At 36.2% G+C, this 24,370-nt stretch overlaps 1 protein-coding gene and 1 long non-coding RNA gene across 3 annotated transcripts in view; one reads left to right on the forward strand and one right to left on the reverse strand.

Moving 5' to 3' along the window:
• The window catches only part of qin (tudor domain-containing protein qin), a 663,334-nt gene that overhangs the window by 515,953 nt on the left and 123,011 nt on the right, over nucleotides 1-24,370 (forward strand). The window lies entirely within an intron of this gene.
• LOC142221461 (uncharacterized) lies at nucleotides 16,468-17,510 on the reverse strand. Its single transcript, XR_012718047.1, has 2 exons — nucleotides 17,326-17,510; nucleotides 16,468-17,255 (listed from the first exon to the last, which is right to left on the reverse strand). It is a non-coding gene; the product is annotated as an uncharacterized LOC142221461 (long non-coding RNA).

Consider the following 24,370-nt stretch of genomic DNA (forward strand, 5'->3'; position numbering starts at 1 on the left):
AAAATTGATTTCAGTTCAGCTGTATTTGGTTTCTTATTTTGTATCTTATAGATTTTTTTGGTATCTTATACGTTCGAGATGATAGTGATAGAGATCATTTCATATTTACGAAGAAATTTTTAATTTCCCTTTTTTTAGTTTTTTTATTTCTAATATTAAATAAATTTATAGGTAAATAATTCAAGGTTTCGACGCCTAGCGAAGATTTTCCATAATTATTCATATGTTTTGGGATTTTGTATCTTCCTTCTCGTATTCTTCTTGTATTGTGTTCATGGTTTATTGGGTGTAGTAGATGTGTATTTGCAGAGAATTCATGTAATATTGCAGTTCTGTAGAGTCCCTTAATGTTGAGTATTTGAAGATCGCTGTTTTTGAAGAGTTTATTTTGCTATTATGTCTACTGTTGCTAGTATTGTTTGCAGCTTGTTGCGGTACAATAGCTTCACGATCCTATCTTGCGACACTTTGAGTTGTCTGCTGCTTGCGCTATTACCCCATGCTGTAATTCCATATCTGATGTATGATTCGGTCAGAGCAAAGTAGGCTTGCTTAAGGACATAAAAGGGGGAGCATAAGCTCAGATGATATAATGCGTATGCCGACTTCCGGATTTTGTTCTGCAGTTCCCGATGAGTTTTCCATTTGAAGTGGCTGTCCAAGTGAACTCCCAAGTACATAAAGGTTGTTACAACTTCTATCTTGTTGGAACAATCATCGTTTATATCTGGAGTTCTTATATTCTTATTGTGGAGGAAGGTCGTGTCATGGAATACGATCTGAATACCTGATTGAGTAACATGCGGAGGTCTAAAATACATAATTTTTGTTTTTCCGGCGTTAATTATTATTTCATTATCATGGCACCATTTGTTTACAATATTTAGCTCGTCTTGCAATATTTTTGTGGCAGTTCTTATGCATTTGTGCGAGACTACTAGCGCGGTGTCATCCGCATATGCGAAAGCAGTACTCTGTTTAATTGTGTTCATTAGGTCATTTGCATATATTATATACAATATTGGACCAAGTGGCACTCCATCTTTCGATTGCTTAGTTGTGCTGAACTCGGTTACTATTTTTACTTTGTAGTTCCGATAACTTAAGTAGCTCCTGAACCATTTGAAACTGTTACCACTGATTTCATTTCGTTCTAGCACATTTAGTAGGGTTTCATGTGACAGCGTATCAAACGCTTTACTAAAATCTATGAAAAGGGCTACGCTGCTAATATTTTTGTTTAAGTTTTTGTATATGTGATTCGAGAAGTACCCCAAAAGTTGATTAAAGTTTTTTCCTTTCTGAAATCCGAACTGGTACTCGTGTATTACATTATATTTTATTAAGAACTGTTTGAGCCGTCTAACCACTATTCCTTCTAGAATTTTTTCAACAATGGATAAATAAAAATTGGTCGATAGTTGTTGTAGTCTGACCTTTTGCCAGATTTATATATTGGGCGTAGGTTAGATTAGATTAAAGTGGCAGCCCGATTAAGTTTCATGCTCACTTAGACTATTCAGTCGATTGTGATACCACGTTAACTAAAAGTACCTATTACATATGTGCACTTCTAGTAACATGCAACATTTGGTATGACGCAAGCCAATCTCCCATCTTCCTCAAATCTATAATCTTTGGCCAGAGGCATACCAACAGATTCTAGTTAGCCTTGCTAACTCATCTGCTTGGCAGTTCTCCGGTATGTTCCTATGGCCAGGCACCCATAACATATTAGGTGAATATTGTGCTCCTCAGCCATCTCATTGAGAGATTTGCGGCAGTCGATGGCCGTTTTCGAGTTGAGGAACACAAAGTCCAAGGATTTTATTGCAGGTTGACTGTCTGAGTATATAATGCCAACAATTTTTGGAACATTACTTCTCAGCCAATTCACCACTTCTCTTATTGCTAATATTTCAGCCTGAAAAACACTACAGTGATCAGGTAATCTTTTCGCTATTCGAAGTTCCAGATCTTTAGAATATACTCCGAAACCCACTTGTCCATCCAATTTGGAGCCTATCTATATATCTTTTATTCCCCGGGGTCAGTGTACACCACGCCTCACTGTTGGGAATTAGAGTCTCAAACTTTTTGTCAAAAAGAGGTCTCGCCAAAGTGTAATCCACCACGTTAGGCACATCTGGCGTTATTTTGAGGACCGAACTGTGACCGTAACTTTTTTCCGAACACAGCGATAGCTCGCGTAACCGCGCAGCCGTTGTTGCAGCTGATTGTTTGGCCAAAATGTCTAAAGGCAATAGATGCAGTATGACATTAAGGGAAATTGTTCCTGCCTTGCTGAATGCACCTGAAATACACAAGCACGCCATACGCTGAACTTTGTCTAAACTTGTCGGCTGGTGAACTGCCGGCCACCAGACTACAACACCATATAGCATTATTGGTCTAACCACTGCCGTGTATAGCCAATGCACAATTTTTGGTTTTAGTCCCCACTTTTTCCCTATTGCCTTTTTGCACGAGTATAAAACTACCGTTGCTTTTGAAGAAAGGGCGATGGTAGCTGAGTATAAAGCTACCGTCGCCCTTTCTTCAATATTTCAATATTAAGCTTAAAGTTCAGCTTCCTTTCCAAAATAACGCCAAGGTATTTTGCACACTCGCAAAAGGGAATTTCAATACCCCCTAAGGAAATGGGCCTAACCGTGGGAGTTTTGCGATCCTTGCAGTACATGACTAGTTCTGTCTTTGCAAGATTTACCCCAACCATTATCTTCCGCCCATTTATCAGTCATCCGGAGGGCTCTCTGTATAATATCTCTAACTGTTGATGGGAATTTTCCCCTGACTGCTAGCGCCATATCATCTGCGTATGCCACCACTTTTATCCTTTCTTTTTCTAGGGAAACCACAAGGTTGTTTATAGCAACATTCCAAAGAAGAGGTGATAGAAATCCTCCTTGAGGAGTGCCTCTGTTCACATACCTTTGTATGTTTGCTTGTCCTAGTGTGGCTGAAATGCGTCTCTTCCTTAGAAGTTCGTCTAACAGCCTAAGTATACCTGGATCAACATTCAGAGTTGTCAGTCCTTTTAATATCGAGCTCGGATGGACGTTATTGAACGCCCCTTCGGTGTCTAGAAACGCCACGATGGTGTATTCTTTGACAGATAGTAAGCTTTCAATAAAGCTGACTAGTTCATGAAATGCTCGAAGGGCAGGTCTACTCTCAGTAGTATGCATGCTGTCGTTTCGAGAGCAAACTTGAATCGACGCTAGTTCTAAGATAAATATCTATTATTCTCTCCAGAGTCTAAAGTAAGAATGATGATAAGCTGATTGGTCGGAAATCCTTCGCATTCGAGTGAGACGCTTTTCCCGTTTTAGGTATGAAAACGACTTTTGTTTCCCTCCACTTTTCTGGAATATATGATGTTTTAATAAAACCTGGAGCGGAGTTCGGGGATGCAAGCACCTTCCGTAGTCTGGAAGCCTCGGACGTATTCTCAATGCTGCTGCAGTAATCATTCCAAGCGTTCTGCTGAGCCTTTCTCAGTTCTCGCGTGTATCGTCTCAGATTCTTCTTGTAAGCGTCCCAATCCACAGGAGCTCTGGTGGACTTTGCTTTGTTAAAGAGCTTCCTGCACGATTTCCTCATATTACCTAACTCCGTAGACCATAATGGTGGTCGATATGAACATCAAATTTGAAACTGATGTGGCGATGATCTGAGAAGCTATGTTCACTTAAAACCTGCCAATCAGATATCATTTCATTCAGTTCTTGCGAGGCCAAGGTGACGTCCAAAACCTCTTGCCTGTTTTTAGTGACAAAGGTTGGGGCATCTCCCTTATTGCAAACTACCAAATTAGTACGCAAAATAAACTCTAGGAGTGACTCTCCTCTTGTATTAATGTCACCACTTCCCCATATACTATGATGTGCATTTGCATCGCATCCCATACTGAGTTTTTTCTTTGTTTTCAATGACTGCTCAACTAAGGTGTTAACGGCACATGGAGGCATCTCCCTATCATGTCCCATGTAGACCGCAGATACCTAATATTTAGGTTAGGTTAGGTGGCAGCCCGATGTATCAGGCTCACTTAGACTATTCAGTGATACCACATTGGTGAACTTCTCTATTATCACTGAGTGCTGCCCGATTCCATGTTCAGCTCAATGACAAGGGACCTCCTTTTTATAGCCGAGTCCGAACGGCGTTCCACATTGCATTGAAAGCACTTAGAGAAGCTTTGAAACCCTCAGAAATGTCACCAGCATTACTGAGGTGGGATAGTCCACCGCTGAAAAACGTTTTGGTGTTCGGTCGAAGCAGGAATCGAACCCACGACCATGTGTATGCAAGGCGGGCATGCTAACCATTGCACCACGGTGGCTCCCAATATTTGCATTTGGCTATTTCTAAACTGGCAATGACAGTGTCTGTATTGCACATTGAAGGAAGCAGAAACAAGTTGAGCTCGTTTTTAGCAATTATACAGGCTCGATTTACATCATTACCAGTATACTACAATAGTTTGAACCCCGGAGTACTTAATTCACATATTTTGTTTCAATAAACATATGGTTCTTGAATAAGAACTATATCTATGTCCCCTTTCATCAGGAAAACTTTTAAGGCAGCACATGCAGCCTTACAATGGTGAAGATTTATCTGGAGGATCCGTATAACCATAGGTTCAACTTTGGTGAGTTCTGAGGCAGTAGAAACCTCCTCCCGCATATCCATGTCTGCATCTTTGGTATCTCCCTCAATTTCGCAAGAGGATCCGCTTACTTCTGATTCAGACAGAGGTTTGTCCATTACTGAATTCTTTAGCTGATCGCTTTTTTATACCCTCATTTGGATATAATGAAAGCCATAACATACACGGCCCTGAGACTTTACTAGATGCGGCAAAGACTGAGTGTTCAATATAAACACTGCATGCCGTCTTGGTCCATCCACTTCATCTAAACGACCAACCTTCCAATCAGCTGTTGGAAGATCTGGATTGCATTGTTTCAGTCTATTTAAAATAGATTCAGTGTCAGGATGGTTTGCAGGTATCCACGCATGTGCTCTAGGTCTAGCCGGTATGTCTTTCTTCTCGACTAACTCTAGAGCAGCTCCTTCCCAAACTTCACCAATTAGTATTTGAGCCACTGTGGTGCAATGGTTAGCATGTCCGCCTTGCATACACAAGGTTGTGGGTTCGATTCCTGCTTCGACCGAACACCAAAAGTTTTTCAGCGGTGGATTATCCTGCCTCAGTAATGCTGGTGACATTTCTGAGGGTTGCAAAGCTTCTCTAAGTGGTTTCACTGCAATGTGGAACGCCGTTCGCACTCGGCTATAAAAAGGAGGACCCTTGTCATTGAGCTTAACATAGAATCGGGCAGCACTCAGTGATAAGAGAGAAGTTCACCAATGTGGTATCACAATGGACTGAATAGTCTATGTGAGCTCCTTTATTCATGAGAGCCATCACAAGGCTGCCTTTAGCAACTAAGGCAAACTACCGTTGATCCCTTTTGGAGGATGGCAGCACATCCGGTGATCGTTCTCTTTTTCCAGCCTCAAGAATTCCTTGAGCCCATTTTAAGGAATCGCTTTGTTTAGCCGACAACGTGCTTGGGCCGACTGATCCTAATTTCTTTAGGATAAACAAAACATTTCTGCGTTCATTGAATCTCTTTCGTGAGGGATTACCTCCTTTTGATGCCGTTACCTTGGAAAAGGTTCGACTTGTCAAAGTGTCGCCACCTGTCGACCTGTCTACAGGTCGACTAATTGGGCCTAACTCTTGGTCATAGCCCAAATTTATAACTCCAGCCGAGCTGAGCCCTGAAGTTAGCAACCCAGTGGATGTCTTTGAATTTCGCTGCATGGTGGCTTAATATCCCCCCACACTTGAAATTCGTAGTAGGTACTTATTACGATGAGTTTATCCGCTATTAAAAAACACGTCCGTTCCGTTCGAATTAAATTGGGCGTATTATTGACGTTTTTAATATGTCGGACTTCTGCATTGTGTAAACTACAATTTGTCCAAGCTGTCATTATTGGTGTAAGTGTTTTAGCGTTGTTTTTCAGGTCGATCGCTCGAATTCCATCCGCACCTTCACTTTTTCTTGTATTTAAACTTTGTAGTATATTGTATATTTCTGTTTCATTTGTATATTCTAAGTACATTGTATTTGTTATTGTTGGTAGTACGGTGAGAATTGTTTTAATGTTACACGAATGTAGAATTTTCGATACATTTTTGTCGAAATTTTCGGCGAATATCTCAGCTACACTATTTATAATCTCTCCATTTTCTTGATCGTTTCGTCAATATTATTTGTGGGTTTGCCAATTATTTCATTGATGAGTTGCCATGTACCTCGCATATCATTTTTGTTTTGTCGAAATTTATTATAGTTGTACATATTTTTGGCATATATAATTTTTTTATTCAATTTGTCATTAAAATTTTTATAATTTTTTTCATTTAATTCATTGGTTTTATTTTTACTCCATTTTTTATAAAGTTTATTTCGTACTTCACAGCATTTTATGAGTTCATCGTTTAACCATGGAAGTGGATTTCTTTTTTTGTCATTATTTTTTGTATTTTCTTTAGAATTTTCATATACGTTGTTAAAAATATTTAATATATTATTGAACAAATCATTTGTGTCACTGGATTCATTTAATATTATTCTCCAATTTACCGCTCTTAACATATTGTTTACTTTATTATTATTTATTGTAGTGATATTGTTACTGTTGTTATGTTCGCGTTTTTTTATTTCTACACGTATTGTCATCACTTTCAATGCAACCATAGATTGTGTAGTGGTCGGATATTGAAGTTGCAACAACAACAGCGTGTGTGTTATTTTTCGTTCGAACGAGCAAATGGTCAATGCATGTGCTTATGTGCTTTGTTGTATTTTCCCTAGTTGTCAAATTTACCATGCATTGTAGTCCGTGTGACGAAAGAATATTCAAATATTTTGTTGTTGTTAAGTTGTTTGCCTTTATGTTTATATTCGCGTCACCTAAGTTATCCGTCCCGATCCCCGTCCCTATGAGTAAACAATCAGTTTTTCGAATTTAGAAAATATTTGATTTTATTCGTTCATAGACCTCAGGACTGATCTCGTGTAAGGGATTTCGAGCACTTGGAGAGCCCGGTTTCACTGTCTGTTTGTGCCAGCCGATGCATATTACCATTAAGCCGATGATCGTCACATTTATACCCAGTGAGTTGTCCAATTTTACGCCCAACTGGTCCAGGCGAATTATGTTTCTAAGACTAACATTGTGGACGTATTTGATATCCATTAGCAGGTCATCGTGAGTAACGTTCACCAACACAGGTGGTAAGGCTTGTGTTGTCAGCACAGATGTGCTTGAATATGTGTGATTTTTAATCACTATAGTCTCGTTAGAAAGTTGTAGCAAATATGTTCCGTTCAGAAATTCGGTTTCACCATTGGATTCGAACCAGCCTTCAAAATTGGTCACAAAGATTACTCCATCCACTATAACTTCTACAATCTCATTCTTGTTATATCTGAAGCTACATTTTGCAGAACCGCCTTTTAACGTTCGGGCTAGGCAGTCGTCTTCTTTTAGTTTTGTTACCACTGATCTTGGACAGACTGTTGAATTGTTAGTTGAAAGGCAACTGCTCCCAATGCCTTACGTTTCAGCTTCGCTTAGTAAGACTTGATTAAATCCTAGCTCAACTTGCTTGTCTTCACGAATGGTCGCTCTAACGTGAAGTAGATTGTAGGCTCCTTTACTCAGTTTTGGCATCGTTAACACGTATAGTAGGAGAGAGCCATTTGTGTAAATAGACGGCGTCCCATACTCCAGCGCTTCTACCAAATTTGCATAGGGAAGCGTTTCCATTCCTTCGATGAGTCGATTGACTTCGACGGGTCAAGTAAGTTGGTATTAACTATGCCGGCCTTAGCCATCTGACAGGCTCTGGTAACTTCGTTTACTTCTTCCTTCAGGACCATAATCTGATTCATCATAACTTGTTCGTATTGAACGGAATCCCTTCCGCCCGTCATGTTGTTGATTCTATCGGCAACCTCGTTAATTTTCTTAACGACCTGATTCGCTGTCTTTTCGATCTCTTTGTTCACTTTATATTGCTCTTTATTATTTGTTATAATTTCATTTTGGCTTTTGAGGATTTCGTTCCAATCCGTTGCATCGGGGCTTCCGGCTATCCACTTCCATGCAGATCCGATCCAGTCAACTGATCGTGGTGATCTAGTTTTTATGCCGTTTAATTCATTAAGACGTTCCCATGTCCGCTGCAGGTGATGCAAAATGACTTCTTTGTTTCTTCCAGAGGGGAGGCGATCCCAGGCTAAGGATGACATGTTCGTTACCGCCGAGAGGTATCGTTCCAGATCGATTACGTGCACCAGCTTTAGACTTCCTTCCATTAGCCATCCCGTTCCGACCTTCATTGATACAAGCGGGGTCTCATACTTGTAAATTTGGAGTGTATTTATGGTGGTGATGACGGCAAGTAACATCGGGACAGTCCTCCTTAAAAACATGATTTCTGAAAAGATTCTAAAAAGATTTATTATATTCCTTTCCCTCTTCTTTTTCTTACATTTTAATTAATACTTAATATATTCGTACATATTTGATTTTTGCTATTACATCGTTAATATATTGTCTTCTATAATTTTTCGAATTTTTTGTATTAATTAGTAAAATTTGTTTAAATTATTCTTTGTAAAAATGTTCTTGTTTGTTGTTGACTATCGAAATTTTTTCCAAGATAATATTCTTACGTGTTATTGATAAGTATAATTTTCAAAAATCTTTTCCTTTTTAATATGTAAATTTATATAATTTTACTTAAATACTACTTTTACTTAATCTAATCTTGGCCAAGATTCTCTTATTAATTTCTAATTAAGTTTTTTTTTTGTTTTGCCTTATTTTTCAATTCGTTTTCATTTCTCAATACATTTTAAATTTTTAATTCATTATTGTTTTTCGATACATTTTTATTTTTCAATTCGTTTTTATTTTTCAATATGCTTTATTTTCAATTCTTTTTCAATACGCTTTATTTTTCAAGTTTTTTCCAATTTATTTTCATTTTTCAGTTCTCAGCTGTACGCTTTTTCATACCAATCATTGTTAATTTGTCATTTATTGTCTTAACAGTGAGTGACCGTATACTGTTTTAGTGGTAGACAAAAATTTGTCTCTTAAGCCATGGACATATTCTGTATTCCACAACTAGTGTGGTCACCACTGCTGCGACGTATAATTTATTAAATATTTTTTATAGTTTTTTTTTTATTAATTTTTGGCGTATTAGTATTTTTTACTTATCTTCTTAGTAGCAAGTGATACTACGCCTCAATAGTGATAGAGAAAGCAAGTCTCTTAAGCCATGGACATGTTTCAGATATTACCAACGGCATAGATCATTACTACCTCGATTGTATTTTTACATCGTTAGTTTCTATATTTTATTTTTTTTTTTTGTGTTAGTCGAGTAATCTGTTTAGTATGAAATAAAATTTTTAGGCGTTTACTGTCGCCATTCATTATATGCTTAAAATTTTTTCTTTCATTTAGTGCATGCAAGTATAATTCTTTTTCTTGATTTTTTTTTCAATTGGAAATTAGATATTAAGGCCTTCATTTTCATAATTTGATTTGCAGTTACTTTTTTTTATTTTTTATGCGCATTTATATAGGTTTCCATTAATAAATTTAAATTTCATCAGCTCTTTTTTCTTGCTTTTTATTTCTCTTTAGAGCAAATGGAGATATATCAATTTAAGATATATCAAATTAACATACCCTTGCATATTTTTTCTCATGCGATTTTCATTCGCTTTAATTTTATTAATATATTTTTTTTTTATTCCTATGGGAGTTGAACCCAACCGAAAAATGCGGTTACCGTTATTTAGTCTATTTGGTTTGATTTTTGCTTCGACAGTAGGCTTCGTGTTATTCCCTTTTAGGTTCAAGCGTTAATGGTTTGATTGCAAGAACCCTACTCGTGGCACGAGCACCTAACATAACCTATGACACTGAGGGCATCATTATCATAGGAGGTTGTCGCAAAAAAATTAATTGTATTAGGGGAAGTTGTTAACTGCGGATATGAGTTTTGTGGATTTTTCTGCCGGAGTTTATTCGTACAGTGACGCGATTATTTTTACCGACTACCGCTTTAGTGCAGAGGGGACGATGTTTAGCTTTGATTTGTTTATTCCTAATGTGAACAATATAGCCCCTCTCAAAATTTTTTGTGGCAGTCAGACGTTTGGCATTATGCTGCTCTAAAGCAGCCCCTTGTTTTTCAGTAGTGCCTGTTTTACACTTTTATTTAATTTCCGTCGAAAGTTAGTCTTATTCTGAAAATTTATTCTTTCAGACCGATTAAAAAATATATAGACGGGTTTCTTGTTGGTAACGGAGTGGATAGTATTGTTATATCGGTCTGTTGCCACCATTACAAGTTCCTTAACCCCGAGGTCCTTGTATTCGGCTCGGAGACAGCGGTAAATTTCTAGTAAGGTAGAGTGAAATCGCTCAACCTGTCCGTTTACTTCGCTGCGACCCACTGGAATCAGGTATACTTTTACTCCGACTCTCCGAATAATGTTCATCACGATAGGGCTTATAAAGCCACGTTCATTATCAGTCACTAGGATGTGTGGAGTGGAGAAATAACTCAGGGCTTCTATAATCATTTCCCTTATTTCTAGAGCTGAACGGTTTTTCAGAGGGAAAAGTTTCCCGAATTTAGAAAATTTATCCAAAATACTGACAAAATACTCGTAGGAGGGGATCGGTGTCGGTTGAAGCTTGGGCATTGGTGGGTGTCTGTCGTATTTATTAATCCTACAGATGTCACAGTTTTTGGTGTAGTTTTTTATTAAGCTACTCATTTTAGAGAAGTAGTATTTTTCTAAAATCTGTATTTTATTTTCGTCGCTATTCCTATGTGCCCTTTTATGTTCATCCTCAATCAATGAACATATCCTATCCGGGCAGGTGACGTCCTCAACCAGTCTTTGTGTAATTCGTAGCTTATAATGTGAGAAATTTTCCAAATAGACTTCTTGTAGTATCCACAACTTTTCCTCTGGAATTTTGATTCCGTTAATAATATCTGGTCTGAGATTTAGCTTCAGGATCTGAGTCAAATTAGTCTTGTCTATCGTTTTCAGTGAACAACACAGACTGTACCCTGGATGGGGGGTAGTACGTAAAATCGAGTCAGACTGGGACTTATTTATCACGATTTGGTTCCGATAAACGTTCAGGGGCGCTTCGACGTGTGGTATCAGCTCTGTTGCATCTTCCAGGGCACTATGTGCTGTATTTTCACTAGCAGTCAAGATGGCAGAGTCCTCGTCTTCCACTCTTCTGTCGCTAGTTATCATGGTACCTTGAGCGGTACCTTCACTAGCTGTTACGGTGGCAGAATGTCCGCTTTGTGCCTCACTTGCAGTGGTCGTTCTCGAATATACTCTCCCTTCACTGACAGTATCAGTAGACGACTCGTCCACAATCTGAGCACAAAGGTCAATGGGTTCAGTACTCGAGTACCGATCAGAGTCTACTGATTCGGCTGAGTCTGTCCTTAGACGTGACAAGGCGTCTGCTACTATATTGGATCTTCCTGGTTTATAAAATAGTTCGAAATTGTGTTCCTCTATCCTGGCCTTCCACCTTTTCAATTTCGCGTTGTAGTTCCGGTTGCTTAAGGCAAATGTCAGAGGTTGGTGATTCGTAAAAATTCGTATTTTCCTAGCACCATACAAATATGAGCGCAAGTTATCTAATGCCCAAATTATCGCGAGCATTTCTTTCTCGTTCGTTACGTATGCATCCTCTGTTTTGTTCAAAAAACGCGAAATGAAAATAATGGGTCTGTCCTTTCCGATTTGCCCCTGAGAAAGCACTGCGCCTAATGCGCTATTAGAAGCATCCGTTGCTAAGTTAAATGGCTTATCAAAGTCTGGGAAGGCCAGAACCTCCGATGATGTTAGTAACTCTTTTAAATTGTTGAAAGCTTGTAATTCATCCGTACCTAGTTTAATCCTAACCTTTCTGGATTGGTTGACCTTAATTTGTGCCATCTCCCCTCGAGTAAGATTTGTTAACGGTTTGGCTACCCTTGCGAAATCTCTAATAAACCGCCTATAGTAAGACGCCAAGCATTAAAAGGTTTTTGAGTTCCTTCAAGGTATTAGGTGGTTCAATGTCAAGGATTACCTTTATCTTATTTCTGTCGGGCGATATCCCTATTTCCGTGAGCCCAGAAATTCAACCTCTTTCTTCATGAAGACAGTTTTTTTCAGATTTAGTCGTAAATTAGCATCTCTTAGACAACGAAAAACTTCCTTAAGATTTGCTAGGTGTTCTTCAGCAGTGCTTCCATACACTATAATGCCATCTATATATACCTAGCAGACTTTTCCTATGCAAGCCCGCAGGACATCTTCCACCATTCGTTGAAAAATGGCAGGTGCGTTTCGGAGACCAAACGGCAATCTCAAAAATTCATACTTCCCATTCATCGTGGAAAAAGCTGTTTTAGGTATATCTCTAGGATGCATAGGGATCTGATGAAACCCAGAAGTAAGATAGAGTCGTAAAGTATTTTGCCTTACCAAGGCTGGCCAAAGTTGAGTTGATATCGGGGATTGGATATGTGTCTGGTATGGTTACGGTCTTTTAAAGTCAATTACCATTCGATATTGTGTTTCTCCATTCGGTTTGGGCTTCTTCGGAACAACCCAAACTGGAGAGTTATAGGGACTTTTCGATGGTTGAATTATGTTATCCTGGAGAAGTTCTTTAATTTGTCGATCAACTTCTTCACGCATACATGCCGGCGAACCAATTTACACAAAGAGCTACCCCTACTCTTTGTGTAAATTGGTTCGTCGTTGGAACATCGTATTTCTGCCCTAATGGAGGTTTTCACGGCCTGTTCATTGTCTACCGGTCCAAAGATATCTTTAAATTCACGCAACAAATTAGTTAGATCGTTTTCTACCTCCGCCGGGAGTTCGTTAAGACCGTTGACTCTTTTAATTTCAAGTGGAATGCAAATTCCGGAACTTATTGTTAATGAGTTGTTTTCATGATTTATTACTGCTTTAAGCTCCCGCAGGGTGTCATCGCCAATTATACCGTTAAAAGAAGAAAATCCAGGCAATACGTAAAAGGTAGGAGTAATGTCATTTCCAAAAGGAGCAAAGAATTTTCCGCTTATTTTTTCCTTGATCTTAATTTTACCTGAAGCTGTGCGAACAAAAAATGGTTTGTCTATTTTTTCAGTGTGGTGACACAAAGCTGGTTCAACGAAATTCTTCGTTGCCCCTGTGTCTATAAGGAATTTAAGCATTGACTTGTCTCGTAATTTATATTTTATGTAAGGTATGCCGGATGGGCCTGAGTCATACAATTTATTTGCTCTCCTATATGTCCTGTGTCATCATTCCCGTCTGAAACGTATTCCATGTGGAACAGTTTCTGTTGCTTTGCATGACCTTGATTCGATCCTGACCGCGTTTGTCCCGAAAAGGTCCCCCTCTTCCTCTTCGACGAATAGCTACTGTTGTTACCATGTCGTCGGAACTGGGTACTGGGATCGACTTCCATTGGTTCAGGTCTATTAGGACGATTGTGGTGTGTAGATTGTCGATTCAGGAATGGATTTAAATTGGGCCTAAATTGACCACTTGAGTTGAAATTCTTTGAAAAACGTCCATATTGAGGTCTAATTGGAGGTCTTTGCGGAAAACCTACTGGTACGGAGATCTTATTCGTAAAATTCGTTGGATTCAATGACATTTTGTTTCTATAATCGCTATTTCTCAACTCTATACATTGCGAATACGCCTCCGGTAGTGTCTTAGGTCTCATGAGCATCAACATTTTAGACATGTCCCCATTAAGACCCCTAATAAAGACCTCGAGGACCCAGTTCCTGTAGGTCTCGATTAAGACATTAATTGTCTCCTCGGAGTAGCTTTCAGTTTTTAGTTTATTAATTATGAGAGAAAATTGATGATTAACTTTGGCGTAGAATTCATTCACGCTCATGGTTTTCTGAGTTAATTGGGTCAATTGGTGTTCCAAGGTCCGGACGTCGCGTTTGTCCGCATAGTGAAGTGAAAGGCAATTTTTTATTGATGACCAGCTATCGTCAAAAATATTATAAGAAGTGAGAGCTGCATCTGCACTTCTTCTACATTTCCTGCGAATAGCCTGAAGAATGGCTCTGTATATTGGTTTATGTCGTACTATTTCATAATCTTTTAAAATAGTCTCAACACTATGAACCCAGGATACATATTGCGTAGGAACTACAAGTGTTTCTTTTTTTAAATTTTATTAAATATTATTATTACGCGGCGCGTTAGTTGTCTTTTATCTTAAATTTTTTTCTCTGACTATTTGTGCCTTATTCACTCCACTTTGCGCCTGACTTTAATTATCTGCGTTTTTTAAATATCATCCTTTATTTTTTCGATTCCTCTTTTTTTTGGTCTCAGGTTTTTTTATTTAGTATTTTCACAGTTTTCTAGTTACTTTCACTGCCACAGTTTTTTATTTAGTATTTTCACAGTTTTCTAGTCACTTTCACTTTTTTGGTCCTTTTGTTCTGTCTCAGTTTTTTTTTTTTTTTGGTCCTTGTTTTCTGTCTCGGGCGCCAGTTATCCGTCCCGATCCCCGTCCCTATGAGTAAACAATCAGTTTTTCGAATCTAGAAAACTTTTGATTTTATTCGTTCATAGTCCCAGTAAATACTAAACTTCACAGCCACCAAACGCCTTGCACGTTGCCTCTCATATTGTCTCGCCGTCCCAGGCAATCGCCGTAGTCAGCCAATTCACACTGTATTGCAGTACAGCGGTATCCGATGACATGGGAACGTAAAACTGCAGCATGGGCATTTGATTGTCTGCGCGTGTAGACTGGCAAATAATTTTATGCCAACACTGCCAAATGAAGTGCATTGGCAGATTTGTCGGTGTTGCTAACTCCTATGATGATCATATCTTGCTGTTTGCTTATTTTCACAACGCATTGTTCTAGTTCCATGATGAATGTAGAGATGCTTTGTTTGGGTGGTCGATATATGGGCAATAGAGTTAAATATTTTTCTTCATTTGTTTTAACTACTATTTTCGGTGTTTCAAATGAGGTTGTGTAAACTGTTGTTGATGAAGTGCTCTCTTAAGAATACTGCTATTCCCCCACCCCTTCCATCTGTTGTGATCAGTAGGATGGTTCAGGAAAATGGAAACTTGTTTCCTGCTGTTAACGATTCCGGGGGAATACAAAAAAAAAACGCTATGTGGCTCATGGTCGCGACTGGGTGGTACTGTCGTTCGCTCCGGCATTAGCTTAGTCTTGCGTAGATTCTTTTCGCCACCACAATCACAATGAACACCCTCGATCACAATAAAATACTTACTATTACCACCATTCACAAACGTAGAATTATCCACCTGCGACTGCTTGAACTGATGGTGGGGTCCTGATGTCTTTGGACCCTATTTTGCCCCCCTCTGTGGATGGCTCTATAGAACCATCCCCATTGGACGTCTTGTGTTCAAGCGACCCCCTTTAATTGTGGCTGTAAACCCCCTTACCTTTCCTTACGAAATTATTAAACCATATTGTTCATTTCAAATTCACAAACAAATTACATTTTTTTATTCAAAAATTAACATATATGTTGTATTATTATACCGAGATCTCAAACTGTCTTGCAATCAATAAAATAGATGAAAAACTTAAACATTAAATATATAGAGTACTACCACTATGTACTAGGAAATCTACACCAACGAACTAGTTGAGCTGATGCCACTTTGCATCAATTTTTTTTTCTTTTAATTGAAATCGTACCCACCTAACCTATCGAGCTCGATTTGTTGGGGACCTATTCAAAAGACTTGGATTTAAAACACACGAGGCAAAAAAAAAAAAAACTACCGATATTAGTGTAGAAATCTGTTTATAGCGAAACAAGTCTTATAATATAAATTCTTACTTAGGAAAAATAACATATCAGGATACTAAATCCAGTATTAATGGAATGCATCGGCTTATCGTCGATTATAAATTAAAAATACACAAAAAAAACTATCAATCCGCAGGTTGAACAAATTGTTTCAGTTTATCACAAAGTCAGAAATAATGTTTTGTTTTCAAAGCCTGTTGCCAAAATATTTAACTACGTCGGCTATATATATATATTTCACAATCTGGTATAGGTTTATGGAATATTTAGAAAATTCCAAAACAAGGTGCTAATATAATCTAAAAAAATAAAATCATAGATCCCTTTTTCATTAATTTTGAAATCGCCCACTGTAAGACCTTGCGCAAAAATGAGTAATTATAGCCGTAGACTGTTATCACTGAAATCAAACACCATCAAGAAAACGCTGAATAGGCCACACTAAATCTCTGTTCAAACTTTATTATGATAGACCATTCTGTCTATTTTGAATTTATCGAATGAATGGTATTTGATTTCAAAACTACATACTATATTAGCACTACTTCGCAGACAATTATTTCGACCCTAGTTCTGCCGAATGCGTTACAATTTCCTTTTGTCTGGATCTTTCGGCTATCGATTGTGCTGACGGTCGTAATAGCCGTGCATTATTTAGCGTTTCCTTCTTAGTGACAGAATAAGACATATAAAACCAAATACTTGCGTAACTGTGAAAGCTAGTCAGGAATCAAAATTGAGTCACGTTGCACATATCCGACAACCGAAAGCATGGCCGACAATTATCGGGTTCACGCAAAAACATTGAAATAATGTAATCAGCTTTCCTTATCTTGCGAGGCGGTCACTCAATCCCCCGAAGGTGTTGTCGATGGTTTCCCCAAAGTAGGTGATCAATGGTGAAGTTGTCGGAACTATTCGAAAGTGCTCCTCGAAATACTGATGGATTATCCAGATGTCTTCCAAAAGCACGGCCCCGTCCCCGGCAACTGCCGGCAGAGTGGATGGTCTTACCTCAAAACAGAAAATTCGTCTTGGCTCTGTGTGTGTCATGAGATTGTGGCCAGTACTAGATCGCGCACTTTGGTATACAGCAACGGCCGAAAGCCAGAAGCAATCTCTCAAATGCTTCCACAGGAGATATTTTATCTTTGTACCTACGGCGCACAGGTGGCAAATGTGGAGCCGCTTAGTCGGACGACACAACACGTGGCCAAGTGAATTATTCTATTGGCTGGTGGAACAAAAGAAGAAACCATTGTAAGCTATGGGGATTTTGCAGTTTACCAAAATGTTTCACTCACCATTGGCTCTAGGCTACTCGAAGGAAAATATTTTAATGGTTTTGGGCATATAAGGGAACCTTGGGTTCCATTAAGGTTGTCCCAAAACGTGGTGCAGGCAAAGCAATAGGAAGACGCGGCTCTGAATTGACTCGGGCTCCAATTTGCTATGTGATACGCTCTAGTATTTTTGCCGAATGGCGCGAATGAAATTGCCGATGCAATTTTAAGGTAAACACGTCAGAATGACAAGTCACCAAAGTTACCAGACATAAAAAATAGGTAATCTACCGGGTTAAAATAGAAAACATTCCCACAGCCATCGTGATTGAAACAGGGTGACATAACACATCCCGATTTATGAATATGCTATTGAAACCTGTGATGTTGTACAGATTGTTTTCTTCGCTTTGTACGTTTGTTTCACTCAATACGATTATATGAATTTTATTTATTTTATTTTTAATTTGTGTTAAGAGGGTTAAACATTTTTTCGTATGTTCATGTGTACAATTGTAAATAGATTGTTTTGACTGTTTATATCGATTTCATCGAAATTGTTTAAAATTGTGTTGGAGGATTCATTTTTTAATATAAAAAAGAAAAAAAAAAAACATGGAGATAGTCTTTTTTGGCTTTTGTTTTTTGCTGTGAGTCTTTCGGAAAAAAAGAAAAAAATTGTATAATTCATTAATTTGATAATTTTCAATGTCAGATGCATTGCTTATGATGATTGATGGCATATTTTCGGATTTGCGAGCAAATATATATCCGTTGTTTACCCAAACAAATTTCCTACGCAGTTAGCTCGTCATTAATATATATATATGTATGTTTTTGTGGGTGTTGTGTTGTACCTTCTTTTCCAAGTCTTGTCACTCAAAACGCTTGAGTCAATTCGATGACCCTTTAGCTTTTCCATAAGTTCTTTTTTTACTTTTATGGATGCAAATTCGACAACAATTTTGTTGTTCTTCTTTATGCGTTGAGCAGAGGTCATATCTGCTTCTGTAAGCTCAATCCCTACGTATTCAGTAATTTTTTTTACTACCTCGTTCGGCTCTTTGTTTGCAATGTTGACATTATTTATTTCAATGTTTTTGCAGAGTGTTCTAATTGTTGTACCTTCTTCTCCAAGTCTTCAAATTTGTTTGTTTTTTTCTCTATCCTTCTCTTGCAAATCAATTACCTGTGCGGACAATTGAAAGTTGATTTCGTTGTTAGAAATAGTCGACGCATTAGTGTTCGCATTCATTTGTTGCATTATGTTATTGCAAAACATTTCAAATGAATTTTGTATGTTTTTTTGCAAGTCGATCATTCTGATTTTAAGTTCTTCCATTTCGTTTTGGTTATTTATGGTAATGCTTGGTGTATTTTTTGATAGAGCTTCCCTAAACCTTTTTGCGTTATCGTTTACATTTACATCTTCCCCTCTTTGCTCTTTTTTAGTGCTCTCCACTGATAATTCTTGGGTTTCGTTGTTATTTTCTTTATACATAAGTATACATAAGTTTGGTAGATGTTGTTTGGCGGTCTCACGCGAGGTTTACATACTTGGCACTTCCACTCTTGTTTTTTTGTTGCACTCATGGAGTAATACGAACTCTCGGAGAGTACCGTGCATGGAGAAAAGTGAAAGTTTCTTTCGCAATTAGGACATGTGACAAAATTGGTTTGTTTTATGGGGGCATTGTAATTACTGCATATATTTTGTACTGAATTCTGGCTTGCCATTATTGTTTTTGTAAAGCGTAATTCTCTCACAATACAAAAAGAGAAAAATAGGTTCGTTATCCGCGTTCTTAATAAGCGTCTGTGCACTTCGGTGGCTACAGCTGAACTCATAGCAAAGGGTCGATATAAATAAAGTGTGCAACAACAAATGGCCATGCGGTAAAGGTTTGAAAAAAATATATGACAGAACGCATCTGAAATACCTTTTTGTGGTATTGTAAAAATGGAAAACAATCTACGTTTATTGAAGGTAAGCAATTGTGAAATGTGAATACCGTTTTCCATCGAAGCCTGTTTACATTAAACGAACTAAAATAATATATTTTTATTCATTTCTTTTAGTGAGCAATTTTATTTCGTGAAATTGATAAATCAATCCCATCAGCTCCATCATTTTTATCAAATATAAGAATATAAGCATATGTTTACAATCAAAAGGTGGGTACCGTATTGATCTTTTAAAATTGTAAATTTTTTTCACTCCTAGTTTTCTTAAATCCAAGAGCTGCATGAGTTTGTTGGAAGATTCACCTTGATGTTGCGAAGTAGCGTTGGCATTAAATTGCATTTTTGTTTTACCTGCCTTTTTCAGTTTGAACCCAAATTTATATTTCCAGAATTTGCAAAGTATTATCAATATAATACCAATTAAACATTGTTTTGCCATAATTTTGTCTTTGATTGGTTCACATTTTAATAGACGATTTCAATGTGTGGAAATTTTGGAAAGGAATTGTTACTAAAGTTAAATTACCGAGCTCCTTAATATACCTTTTTATGCTAAAAGACTACAACTGCAAAAGAAGATTATAAATCTGCAACCTGGAACTAAGAATTGAATTTGATATTCTATGCTGATAATGTTTAACAAAATTAACTTTTAATTGAACAAAATTAAATTCGAATTATTCTGTTTACTTTCAAAAAACTAATTTAGCTTACAGGCTGCTCATTTATTGGAAATCTAGGCGCATCTAAATTTTAGAAGGAACGTTAATATGATAAGGAAGATAGTGATTTATATAGTTTATTTTTTAACCCTTTAGATGTTATTGATCATAATTATATGTCTAATTGATAGTCAAAACTAAAAATTTGTTGAAAACCTAAAATCGATTATTGTTAGGTTAATAGCACTTGTTTACAAAATAAAATTTTTTCATGTACATTTGATGAGATGCGACTTTTCTTATGTATTTTAATCTGCTGAATTAAAAAAAAATGTTTTAAATTTTTTTATGGAACACTTTTTGCGATATGCGATTATTGTTAGGTTAATCACACTAGTTTACAAAATAAATTTTTTTCATGTACATTTGATGAGATGCGACTTTTCTTATGTATTTTAATCTGCTGAATTAGAAAAAAAATTAATTTTTATATGGAACAGTTTTTGAGATATTCCGTTATTTTTAGTTTGTCGCACTTTCTTCACTTAACAAATTATATCTTGAGTTAGAAATGTCCGATTATATCGTTGATACTTAATTGAAAGGTACACAGAAAAAAAGTGTCTTCTAAATTTAAGAAGATTTTTACAATAATTTATTACAAGAATTTTCCAGAATTTTAGTTCATTTTTCGTATCTTCAACAAAAATTAACTACTCGAAAGGAAATTTTACAAATTCTAAGTAGCAATCGTTTAGTTCATGGCCTACAAAATACGATGAAAATTTCCTTAAAAAATTTCTTAACTGGTAGTTAAAAATTCGTTTGTCATGATATAAAACTACTTGTGAAATGTAAAGTACTTTCTAAATAATAAGTGCAATTAACTATAAGATTTTTTTTTGTATGAGAAAATATTTTTTTACGAAAAATGAACTTGAAAGTGGATAGCAATTTCTACTGACAATTCCTATAGTTAATAGGAAATATTTTTAATTCACATGTAATATGAAATATTTTTAGTTCACATGTAATTAAATTTATAGACATTTTCGTCAAAAATGGTAGATAACATTTCATGAAGTTTTTGCAAATTTTAAGTTAAACTTTTCATCGTTCATAAACTGGTGTGCCTTTACGAATATTATTCTTAGAATAAATTGTCAGCAGATGCGATGAACTTATGCATAGTACAGAGATCTTTATCCGCATAGAATGTGATTAATGTAAAGATGATGTTACTTGAGTTTTGTTTGAGTGAGAGTAATGCATTAATGAGAAATGGTAGCGAGAGCTAGGTATGTTGTCTATACATGAGCGTGGGTTTGTTTTTATTTTTGTTCATTTAGTGGTTTATGTGTGTGTTATACGCGGATGGTTTATTTGGCTAGATGAGGTGTTGTTTTCAATAAAGGCACATGTGTTTTTGTTGTTGTAGGAATGTTTTGGGTTTGCTTAGTTTTGTTTGGCATGCTTCAGTTGTATAGTTGGCGTTGGCGTGGGTTGTTGCCTCTTTTAAGCAGGTATGCAACAAGGGAATATAAAGGCATGGCATATTTTGGGTATTTGAGACATACACATAGCCCACAAAGTCTGCGTTCACTTCAATTTCGTTATTTATTTGCATAAAAACAAACAATATTGTTATAACAAAGCAAAAAATTTGTATGGTGAATTTATTATTTGTATCCGTTATTTCATAAATATGCAACAAAATGAAGATTCTTCTTCTGATATTAATGACAGCGCCATGTTATCGAATGAACGTTTGCAAACTGCTACCACAAAGTCTGCGTTCACTATATTTATTCAAATTGTACCGCTACATTTTTGAGTTTTCTTTTCAGTTTTCTTTTATTTTTTATTTTTGTTATTATATTTGATCGATTAGCGAGATCGTTTCCTCATTTAATTTACAAAAGTAGAAAAATTACAAAAGGGAATTTAAGAGTAAAACAATTAGCGTTGACGAAAGCAAAATAGTGATTAAATTATGCAAAAAAGACAAAAATTTTCGAATTATTAATAAAACTGTAGTTAGCTCATGTTTATCTGTACAAAGAGTTATAAACAAATGTAAAGAAGCCGGCATTTTAACATCAAAGCCCAGGTCTGGTCGCCCGAAAGTGTTATCAATACGGGAAGAGCGTACAATTTTTTAATATGGTGAAGGCTAATCCCAGGATAACCTCTTCCTAAATTGTGGAAAATGTTAAAGTGTCATTTAAAAAAAGTATTTCTGCAGAAACAGCAAGAAAAGTATTGCAAAAAGCTGGATACCACTGCTGGGTTGGCTATCGAAAACCATACATATCGTTTGTTAACAGACAAAAATGCATAGAATTTGCTCAAAAATACATAAACAAGCCCCCAAAATTCTGGAAACAAGTTGTATTTTCAGACGAAAGCATGTTTTGTATATTTGGAATAAAGGAACGCCAAATTGTGTGAAAGGACGCAGGAACTGCGCTTGAAAAATAAAACCTTGTTGGCACGGTGAAGCATGGCGGAGGCAGTGTTATGGAGTGGGGGTGAATGGCGGCTTCTGGAGGGGGTCAATTGATATTTTTTGAACTGACGATGGACAAATACTGTCATTTAAACGTACTATTCCACAATTTAAGTCAAAGTGTCGAAAAACCTGACTTAGGAGAGACGTTTTGGTTCCAGCAGGATAACAATCCAAAGCATACTGCTGAGGTCGTAAGACTTTGACTTCCATATAATGTCCCAAAAAAGCTTAAAATACCCTCACAATCACCTGATCTTAACCTAATAAAAGGCCTGTGTGATCCACTGGAGAAAAGGATACGGCAACACAATATTTCCACCAAGAAAACGTTACGCAGGACAATGTAAATGGAGCGGGGCCAAATAACAGGAGAGTAAACAGAAAAATTGGTAAATTCTATGCCAAACAGACTAAGTGAAGTTCTAAACCAACGAAGCTATCCCGTTTATATAGAAGTTTTAGAAGTTTTTACATATTTTTAATATTTTTATACAATTTTGTTTGACTGAACGCAGACTTTTTGGTTTCCCTTTTTAGTAGTTATGTTAATTAAATACCGTTATCTTCAATATAGTAATGAATTTCTTTGTGTTTTTTGTTTGCTTTCGTATTTAAGAGTTCAAATGAAATATATATGAAAAAATTTGTCTACTTTTTCGCATTTATGGTATGTTTTTTGTATAAGTAATAATATGATGAACGCAGACTTTATGGGATATGTGTATATTGGTGTTTGTTTATTAAACCTTTTAAATGAAAGTAATTAATATATTATCGGTAGTTTAGAAAAAAGTTATTAAGAATATTTAGGAAAATATGTTGAAAGTGTATTGATGAATTTGGAACATTTTTGTTATATCTCAGCGTAAGTTTAGTCATAAATTGGTAAGTATTTTTTTTTAATATGGTGTTCTTTTAAGAATAATATTTTTTATGTATATTATTATTTGTTAATTAATTTTTTGGTTACCAGTTTAATGTTGTAAAAGCAATATTTAATTTCAGAGCAACTCCAGATGGATTCGAACAAATTTAAAAAATAGAGAATAGGTAAGTTTTCTTTTACAAATTGGGTTTCTTTCAACTAAACCTTTTTATCATCAAAATTACAGGTTTTTAATACCTTATTTTAGTATTTCTTTAATCAAATCAATTTTTTGGAAACGAATGTAATATTTTTAATGTAAAAAACAAATATTTAATTTCAGAATAACCCCTTAAAAATTTGGAAAAGTTTTTAGTTCTCCTTTGCTTGTAATTTAATAGTGAATTGGTAAGGATTCTTTAACTTTGTTTTAACCCTGGACAGTCATCTTTATTTTTTGTACATTAACGTCACCCTTCGTCATTTTCACTACGGCTCATTTCAAGACGCTATAATTTTAATCGTGAGCGAAACTTGAATTTATTTTCTTATTCAATTTGTTTTTAATTAGTATAAAACAAAAATTCATAAAACGGTCGAATTAGTATAACTTAAATTTACCATTTCCCAATAGACTAAAGTGCATTTTAAATCGAAGATGAAATTAGGTGTCGTCATTTTGACGAATGATGACTATCTATTGTTAACCAGAATATTTGGTTTTTTATGCATATTATTATTTTTTTCATTAGATTTTTTGGAAACCTATTTAATAATTTTATTTAATGTAAAAAATAAATATTTAATTTCAGAGTAACCCAAATAAATTTGGACAACTTTTTATATTTCCCCTCAGCGTAATAGAGAATTGGTAAGTTTTATATTAAAACTTTGGCTTTCTTTCAACTAGAATATTTATTTTACTATATCCTTCACATCGATAACAACACAGTTTTATGAGTTTATGTAGAATACTTCATTATTTCTCTAATTGTTTCAGGTACAAATTGTATGAGATACGTTTTCCAAAGAAAAGTTGAATCCCTTACACCATTTGATAAA

Source organism: Haematobia irritans, chromosome 1 (assembly GCF_050003625.1).
Source record: "Haematobia irritans isolate KBUSLIRL chromosome 1, ASM5000362v1, whole genome shotgun sequence".
In the NCBI taxonomy this organism is placed as follows: Eukaryota; Metazoa; Arthropoda; class Insecta; order Diptera; family Muscidae; genus Haematobia; species Haematobia irritans.